The 9,169-nt window shown below is 51.9% G+C and overlaps 2 long non-coding RNA genes across 3 annotated transcripts; both read right to left on the bottom strand.

Moving 5' to 3' along the window:
* Window positions 1-1,111: 1,111 nt before the first annotated feature.
* Window positions 1,112-2,604, bottom strand: LOC128030145 (uncharacterized). Of its 2 annotated transcripts, none has more exons than XR_008187838.1 (3): window positions 1,970-2,604; window positions 1,494-1,593; window positions 1,112-1,267 (listed from the first exon to the last, which is right to left on the bottom strand). It is a non-coding gene; the product is annotated as an uncharacterized LOC128030145 (long non-coding RNA). The 2 variants fall into 2 exon arrangements; XR_008187837.1 differs by lacking the exon at window positions 1,112-1,267 and adding an exon at window positions 1,344-1,418.
* Window positions 2,605-8,176: 5,572 nt separating this feature from the next.
* Window positions 8,177-8,882, bottom strand: LOC128030150 (uncharacterized). The gene is made up of 3 exons (XR_008187846.1): window positions 8,803-8,882; window positions 8,327-8,426; window positions 8,177-8,251 (listed from the first exon to the last, which is right to left on the bottom strand). It is a non-coding gene; the product is annotated as an uncharacterized LOC128030150 (long non-coding RNA).
* Between the last annotated feature and the right edge of the window lie 287 nt (window positions 8,883-9,169).

The raw sequence follows: 9,169 nt of genomic DNA, 5'->3' as shown, positions 1-9,169 counted from the left end.
GTTTGATTGTATATTTCATTTTTACATTGAAGACTATCCAGTGCTACTTTACATTTAATTATTTGGTTTCTGTACCTTGACACCTACAAACTTGAAAAAAACTTAAACATTGGTGTGAAACAGGCTTAAGGTTGTTTGCACCTTGTGCAATGTGGAATTAGCCTAGCTTGATAAACACCTTCTCAAAGAATTACTGTTTGTCAATTTTATTTGGGTAACACACATTCTGAATGCCTTCGGCAGAATTCGAATGAGCCATTTTAATCTAGATTAATCTAGATTAATATAGATTAATTTCAAGATCACAGTGAGATTAATCTAGATTAAAAAAAATAATCTATGCCCACTACTAATATATATACATAATTCATAATTCATAGATAAAGGCATAGCTCACCCAAAAATGAAAATCTCCCCATTACTCACCCTCAAAATGTCACTGGGTGACTAATCCGGGCGGAACTGTAGTGTGGGAAATATTTCCGCCCGGACCAATTTAAGTGAAACATAAGTTCTGTTCCGGTTGGCCCAAGGCGGGGAAATTATCCAAAATACATGTCAGGTGTGGGAAGAGGACGTGTTGGATACCGATTGGAGGATCGGGAAGGATGCAGTGATATAAAAGGGGCTGGTTTATGAACAGGAGTAGGTTTTTGTTCTGCTGTTGTTCCACGGGATACGGAAGTGGCTGGTGTGGCGTGGATGTTGTGATTTACGGGCTGCAACGGAGAATCCAAGGAAAATGGATATTGGAAGTGCGGAGGAAGTTAAGTGATCGACCTTTTGTATGTTGTGTTTACCTCCTATTGTGGATTGAGTTGAAGGAGCGATCCTACGTTTGGAAGGCCCCTGAGTGAAGGAGATCATTGAATTCGTGTTGGGAGAGGACAACATTGTGCACTGGTGGGTGAAGACTTTATGAACATTTCTTGTATATTGTGGAGAGTGAATGACGGAGAGGAGTAGTGTATTGGTGGCAACCACAGTCTTTACCTTAAGTAAGCTGGAGCTCGGACGTGTTGGAGGCGCCTCTGGAGGAGGTTGGATGTCGTTGCCCACGCAGCAATCCCTCGAAGGACAACAGCCGATCCTCCCCCGTGTGCCCCCTTGTCAAGCTGGGCGGGAAGCCCAGTATTGTTTGCAGTTTCACCTGTAAGGCCCACCAGCCGTCAGTCATCGACTAAACCCGTATCTGCTTGGAATACAGACCTCTGAATATCTTCAGTGGTGAGTAGCGCATTAACAGCCCAGCCCCGTGAATACTCACCTGTGTATTGAACACTGTACTTACTTGAGAGCTAGAACTCCTGCACGTTAACAGCTCAGCCCTGTGAATACTTACCTGAGTATGGAACACTGTACTTACATTGAGAGCTAGAACCCCTGCACGCTAACAGCTCAGCCCTGTGAATACTCACCTGTGTATTGAACACTGTACTTACTTGAGAGCTAGAACCCCTGCACGTTAACAGCCCAGCCCTGTGAATGCCCACCTGTGTATGGAACACTGTACTTACATTGAGAGCTAGAACCCCTGCACGCTAACAGCCCAGCCCTGTGAATACCCACCTGTGTATCGAACACTGTATTTACCTGAGAGCTAGAACCCCTGCACGCTAACAGCCCAGCCCTGTGAATACCCACCTGTGTATCGAACACTGTATTTACCTGAGAGCTAGAACCCCTGCACGCTAACAGCCCAGCCCTGTGAATACTTACCTGTGTATTGAACGCTGTACATACCTGAGAGCTAGAACCTCTGCACGCCAACAGCCCAGCCCTGTGAATACTTACCTGTGTATTGAACGCTGCACTTACCTAAGAGCAAGAACCTCTTCACATTAACAAGCCCAGCCCTGTGAATACCCACTTGTGTATAGAACACTGTACTTACTTGAGGGCTAGAACCCCTGCACGCTAACAGCTTAGCCCTGTGAATACTCACCTGTGTATTGAACTCTGTATTTACCTGAGAGCTAGAACCCCTGCACGTCAACTGCCTAGCTCTTGCTTTAAACTTACCTGGAGTGGAGTCGGCGGGAAATTAAGGGCTGAAGTGGAGTGTTGTCGAGGAAGGGCTGAAGAGGAGTGTTCCTGAGACTGGAATCCGTATTTGTGGATAAAGAATAGTTCGAGTCATCATTAGTTTTAAAGTTTCCTTACCCCTTTCCCCAAACTTTTAAACGAATAAAATTGTTACATTTTAATCTTGGTTGTCCGTCCATTCATTGGGGTGTTGTGGGACCTCCTCGAGGTGGAAGTTAGAGGGAGGAGCGAGACCCGTTGAATTGGTGGTCCGCTCCGGCCTGTGACAGATTTTGGCGTAGTCGGCAGGGTTCCACCTCGAGTTGAGCGACCGCGGCTCCCCAATGGCGGACGAGGCAGTGCCTGAGGCCCCACCCCGAGTCATGCCCATTTTCTTGGGAGCCCCCTGGGCACCGAAGTATGGAGGGCTGGGATCTGAGATACGGCTGTCGGAATGGAAAGCCCAGGTCGAATATCTGGCTGGGATTCAAGGATTGAGCGCCCCCCAGAAACTGCAGTTTGTGATAAATTCCCTAGAGGGGGAGGCCCAACGGGAAGTCCAGGCTGCCCCAGAGACAGTCCGAGCTACTGCACAAGGTGTGTTGGACTTCCTCACAGGAATATATGGGGATGCAACCCCAGTAGCGGTCCTTCGGGCCCAGTTTTTCAATTGCAAGCAAGGGCCGCAACAATCCTTAAGGGCCTTCACACTAAGGTTGCGGGAGCAGTTCATCAGGCTGCGAGGTAAGCGGGACCATGGCTTGGGAGAGGGGGAGACTCTCTTACGAGACCACTTCCTGTTGGGGCTGCGAGAGGGCCCAGTTCGTCAGAGTCTACGTGTTCAATTTCGTAGAGACCCAGCTATGACGTTTGAAGACCTGAGAGCCGAGGCTCTGGCCCTAGAAGCGGATCAGGTGGGAGTGGTGGATTCCCCAGTGTGTGCGGCAGTGAGTGGAGAAGTGGCAGCTGCCTCTGGAACAGGGGATTGGAAACAGGCCTTACGTTCTGAGCTCTTGAAGGATGTCCGAGAGCAGATGGCAGAGTTATCTAAAACCCTCCTAGAAGAGATGCGACGAGGCCCCCAACGCTTACCACCAATGTCACGGGAGCGGTCGCATTCCGAGGGAAGACGAGGTCTGGAGAGACGTCCAGTACGGGAAGCCCGGGCCCGTTTTCAGTGGGACGAACAGGGACGCCCCATTTGTAATCGGTGTGGTGAGCCAGGGCATTATAGTCGCCAATGCGGCTCTCGACAGGGTTCCGAAGGGGATTTTTAGGTCGGCCGGCCACTGTGGGTCAAGTGGCTGGGACCTCTGTGAGTGACCCAAATTGGATGAGCGCCCCCAGGAATCAGCTGATCGGGCATAGCCCAGTGGTAGAGGTACGGATCCGTGGGGTGAAGATACGATGTCTGGTAGACACTGGGTCTCAAGTCACCTTAGTCTCAGAGAGCCTGTCCAAGGAGCTGTTTCAGGGTAGCCAGGTACAGGGAACAGAAGCACCCTGGCTGACCTTACGGGGGGCTAATGGACTGGAGATCCCCTATGTCGGATATCTAGTTACAGATTTGGAGATTAATGGAATCACTGTGCCCCAGAAGGGGGTCGTTATTGTCCGAGATCATTGCCTAGGAATCCAAAAAGCCCTGTTGGGGATGAACGTAATTGCAGACTGCTGGGAGGAGTTGTTTCAGGCTAGGCCTAAGAAGACCCTACCACCGGCAGAAAGACAAGAATGGGAAAGGATAGAGGCTGATTGTCGTCGGGTACACATGGCCAAGGCACGGGGGAGTCAAGAAGGTATCGGGCGGGTTGCCTGCCGATACGCAGTATCTATACCGGCAAGGAGTGAGGCCATTGTCTGGGCAAGAGTACCATCGCACGAGTGCGGGTCGTCAGGCTGGGTGCTGGTCGAGCCCCATATGGACTGCCAGAGTGTAGCAGTGGCCCATGGATTGGCAGTGGTTCGCCGAGGCCGAGTCCCGGTGAAGATACGGAATGAGAACCCTTACCCTGTCAATTTACATCGTCACCAGCGGTTGGTCCTGGTGACCATGGTGGATGCCCACCAGGTGCGAGAGGGCCGGGAAGTCAGCTTCCGGCAGGTGTGTCCTACGGTCGTAGAAGTGACCTTGGCTCAGGTGGACTCATCCCTGGAACAGCTCGGAAATGAGGTGCCTGTTCACCTGACCAGAGAGTCCCTGCAGGGAGAAGGGCTAGAGGAAAGCCAGAGTAAACAATTGCAGGATCTCCTTACCAAGTGGCAACATGTGTTCTCCAGACATGATGAGGACTATGGCTGTACCGGTGTAGTGAAACATCAGATCCCCACTGGCGATGCCCTGCCTAGTCGTGAGAGATACCGTCCAGTACCACCCACTCTGTATTCGGAGGTTCGTACTCTGCTGCAGGGAATGTTGGACAAGGGGATTGTCCGGGAGAGCAGTAGCCCATGGGCGGCCCCGATTGTCCTCGTCCAGAAGAAGACGGGAGCTTGGAGATTTTGTGTAGACTATCGGAAATTAAATCAAGTCACAAAGAAAGATGCTTTTCCACTGCCGCGGATAGAGGACTCTCTTGCCAGCCTGACACGGTCTGTATGGTACTCCACTTTGGATCTTGCGAGTATTGGCAAGTCCAGGTCGAGGGGGTCGACCGAGAGAAGACTGCTTTCACCACTCCCTTTGGGCTTTTTGAGTGGGACCGTATGCCCTTTGGCCTATGTAATGCACCGGCCACGTTCCAACGGCTGATGCAGCGGTGTCTGGGTGGCCAGTTGGTGGACTCTACGCTGGTATATCTAGATGATGTCATCGTCTATTCCCCAGATTTTGAGTCCCATCTGCGACATCTGGAGGATGTGTTTCGGGCCATGGAGCAGTATGGGTTGAAGCTGCAGCCAGAGAAGTGCCACCTGTTGAGGAAGGAGGTGAAGTTTCTGGGCCATTGTGTGAGTGCCTCGGGGGTCTCGGTGGATCCCGAGAAGGTGGCGGCTGTGCAGGGCTGGGAGGCACCGAAAACCGTGAGGCAAGTTCGGTCCTTTTTGGGCTTCGTCGGATACTATCGGCGATTCATCAAGGATTTTTCAAAAATTGCCAAACCCTTGAATCAGCTGTTGGCAGGGACTGGGCGTCCTCGCGCTCCATTGCTTGGAGCCCGGTGTGTGAATCGGCGTTTCAAAGGCTGAAGCAAGAGCTGCTCCAGGCTCCAATCTTGGGCTATGCGGATTATTCACAACCTTTCATCTTGTACACAGACGCCAGTAACCTCGGGCTTGGGGCGGTGTTAGCTCAGCAGCAGCAAGGGGTAGAGCGAGTGGTCGCCTATGCTAGCCGAAGCCTCCACCCGGCAGAGAGGAATGATTCGAATTACAGTTCATTTAAGCTGGAGTTGCTGGCTTTGAAGTGGGCCCTGAGTGAAAAATTCAAAGATTACTTATGGGGTGCTAAAGTACAGGTGATAACAGATAACAACCCCTTGGTCCACTTACAGACGGCAAAGCTGGGGGCAGTGGAGCAAAGATGGGTGGCCCAGCTGGCCAACTTCGACTACCAGATCCAATATCGGCCAGGCCGAGAGCACACAAATGCCGACGTCTTGTCCAGACTCCCGGAGGCACATCAGATGGAGAGTGAACGAGAGTTACCGATAGGCCCGGAGGAAGGGCTGACAGTGGGGGTTGTAGAGGTACCGGGGGCTTCACAGGAGGCTGTGCCAGTGAGTTGGGGCTGGGACCCGCAACGATGGAGGGAGCGTCAAGAGGAGGACCAGGATTTGAGAATGCTAGGTCATTGGTTAAGACGGAGGAGGGGGCCAACGAAGGTGGAATGGCGAGCCCAGACTCACAAGGTGAGGAAGTTGTTGGGGCAGTGGGCACGCCTTGGCTTGAGAGATGGGGTGATGTGCAGGACGATTAAAGACCCGAAGTCGGGAGAGGAGGTCCGCCAGGTGTTGGTGCCAGGGGGCCAGGTGCAGGCTTTGTTAGAGGCCTACCATACACAATTGGGGCATCAGGGGAATGAGAGGACGTTGTCGCTTCTGCGGCGACATTTCTACTGGCCCGGGATGGAGGCCGCTGTGAGTTTGTTCATTCAAGCATGCCCTCGATGTACCCTGTTTAAGGCTCGGAAGGAGGTGAAGGCCCCGATGGTTCCGATACAGGCCAGGGCCCCGTTGCATATCCTGGCCATGGATTATCTAACCTTGGGCAGGCCCATGGACCGCTACCAAAACATCTTGGTGGTCACCGACCTGTTTACCAAGTATGCTTGGGCCATCCCGACTTTGGATCAGACAGCCAACGTGACCGCCACCGCTTTATGGAGGGCAGTGATTCAGCCTTTCGGATGCCCAGAATTCTTGCACAGTGACCAGGGGCCGAACTTTGAGTCCAGAGTGATCAGGGAGTTGTGTCGGGTGTATGGATGTACTAAGACCCATACTACCCCCTACCATCCCCAAGGGAATGGGTGCTGCGAACGCTTCAACCAGACTCTGTTGAGCCTACTGGGTACGCTGGACCAGGAACGTCAGAACGATTGGGTGAGTAACCTTCCTGCACTGGTCCAGGCCTATAACAACAGCGTCCACAGCACTACGGGGTACGCTCCGACCTACCTGATGTTCGGGAGACATGTGCGGTTGCCGACAGACTTGGTATTGGGGGTGGCCACGTTGGAAGAGACCTTGAGTTTGACCGAGTGGGTAAGATGCCACCACCAGCGCCTTCACTCTGCCTATGAGCAAGTCTCGGGGAGGATAAATGCTGCCGCAATTAAGAACAAACAGATATATGATCGGACGGCCAGAGAAGCCCCGTTGTTACCAGGAGAGAGAGTGCTGGTACGGGACAACCGGCGACAGGGGAAAGGGAAGTTGAGTGACCGTTGGGAGTCTGTTCCATATGTGGTGCAGCACCAGCAGCGGCTGGGGCAGCCGGTCTATGTACTTCGACCTGAGGGGAAGGCTGGACCAGAACGGGTATTACATCGCAACTTGATTCGGCCATGCCCGAACTACCCTAGACCTCCCCTAGAGGCATTACCAGCTCCGACTGTGTGCGCTCCGCCGTTGCAAGCATGGGCCATAGTTCCGAGGCTCCCAGAGGCTGAACCAAGGGGACTGGACCCCGGATCACCACCTAGACGGTCCCAACGAGAGAACCAAGGACGGCCCCCCGAGAGGTATGGGGATTGGGTTGAACAACCACGTTCTAGGGACTAGAACGATTTGGCGGGGGAGGATGTCACTGGGTGACTAATCCGGGCGGAACTGTAGTGTGGGAAATATTTCCGCCCGGACCAATTTAAGTGAAACATAAGTTCTGTTCCGGTTGGCCCAAGGCGGGGAAATTATCCAAAATACATGTCAGGTGTGGGAAGAGGACGTGTTGGATACCGATTGGAGGATCGGGAAGGATGCAGTGATATAAAAGGGGCTGGTTTATGAACAGGAGTAGGTTTTTGTTCTGCTGTTGTTCCACGGGATACGGAAGTGGCTGGTGTGGCGTGGATGTTGTGATTTACGGGCTGCAACGGAGAATCCAAGGAAAATGGATATTGGAAGTGCGGAGGAAGTTAAGTGATTGACCTTTTGTATGTTGTGTTTACCTCCTATTGTGGATTGAGTTGAAGGAGCGATCCTACGTTTGGAAGGCCCCTGAGTGAAGGAGATCATTGAATTCGTGTTGGGAGAGGACAACATTGTGCACTGGTGGGTGAAGACTTTATGAACATTTCTTGTATATTGTGGAGAGTGAATGACGGAGAGGAGTAGTGTATTGGTGGCAACCACAGTCTTTACCTTAAGTAAGCTGGAGCTCGGACGTGTTGGAGGCGCCTCTGGAGGAGGTTGGATGTCGTTGCCCACGCAGCAATCCCTCGAAGGACAACAGCCGATCCTCCCCCGTGTGCCCCCTTGTCAAGCTGGGCGGGAAGCCCAGTATTGTTTGCAGTTTCACCTGTAAGGCCCACCAGCCGTCAGTCATCGACTAAACCCGTATCTGCTTGGAATACAGACCTCTGAATATCTTCAGTGGTGAGTAGCGCATTAACAGCCCAGCCCCGTGAATACTCACCTGTGTATTGAACACTGTACTTACTTGAGAGCTAGAACTCCTGCACATTAACAGCTCAGCCCTGTGAATACTTACCTGAGTATGGAACACTGTACTTACATTGAGAGCTAGAACCCCTGCACGCTAACAGCTCAGCCCTGTGAATACTCACCTGTGTATTGAACACTGTACTTACTTGAGAGCTAGAACCCCTGCACGTTAACAGCCCAGCCCTGTGAATGCCCACCTGTGTATGGAACACTGTACTTACATTGAGAGCTAGAACCCCTGCACGCTAACAGCCCAGCCCTGTGAATACCCACCTGTGTATCGAACACTGTATTTACCTGAGAGCTAGAACCCCTGCACGCTAACAGCCCAGCCCTGTGAATACCCACCTGTGTATCGAACACTGTATTTACCTGAGAGCTAGAACCCCTGCACGCTAACAGCCCAGCCCTGTGAATACTTACCTGTGTATTGAACGCTGTACATACCTGAGAGCTAGAACCTCTGCACGCCAACAGCCCAGCCCTGTGAATACTTACCTGTGTATTGAACGCTGTACTTACCTAAGAGCAAGAACCGCTTCACATTAACAAGCCCAGCCCTGTGAATACCCACTTGTGTATAGAACACTGTACTTACTTGAGGGCTAGAACCCCTGCACGCTAACAGCTTAGCCCTGTGAATACTCACCTGTGTATTGAACTCTGTATTTACCTGAGAGCTAGAACCCCTGCACGTCAACTGCCTAGCTCTTGCTTTAAACTTACCTGGAGTGGAGTCGGCGGGAAATTAAGGGCTAAAGTGGAGTGTTGTCGAGGAAGGGCTGAAGAGGAGTGTTCCTGAGACTGGAATCCGTATTTGTGGATAAAGAATAGTTCGAGTCATCATTAGTTTTAAAGTTTCCTTACCCCTTTCCCCAAACTTTTAAACGAATAAAATTGTTACATTTTAATCTTGGTTGTCCGTCCATTCATTGGGGTGTTGTGGGACCTCCTCGAGGTGGAAGTTAGAGGGAGGAGCGAGACCCGTTGAATTGGTGGTCCGCTCCGGCCTGTGACAAAAACAACCTAGGTGTAAATGA

Source organism: Carassius gibelio, chromosome A16, assembly GCF_023724105.1.
Source record: "Carassius gibelio isolate Cgi1373 ecotype wild population from Czech Republic chromosome A16, carGib1.2-hapl.c, whole genome shotgun sequence".
Taxonomy (NCBI): domain Eukaryota; kingdom Metazoa; phylum Chordata; class Actinopteri; order Cypriniformes; family Cyprinidae; genus Carassius; species Carassius gibelio.
This window is presented reverse-complemented; position numbering and strand designations above follow the sequence as displayed.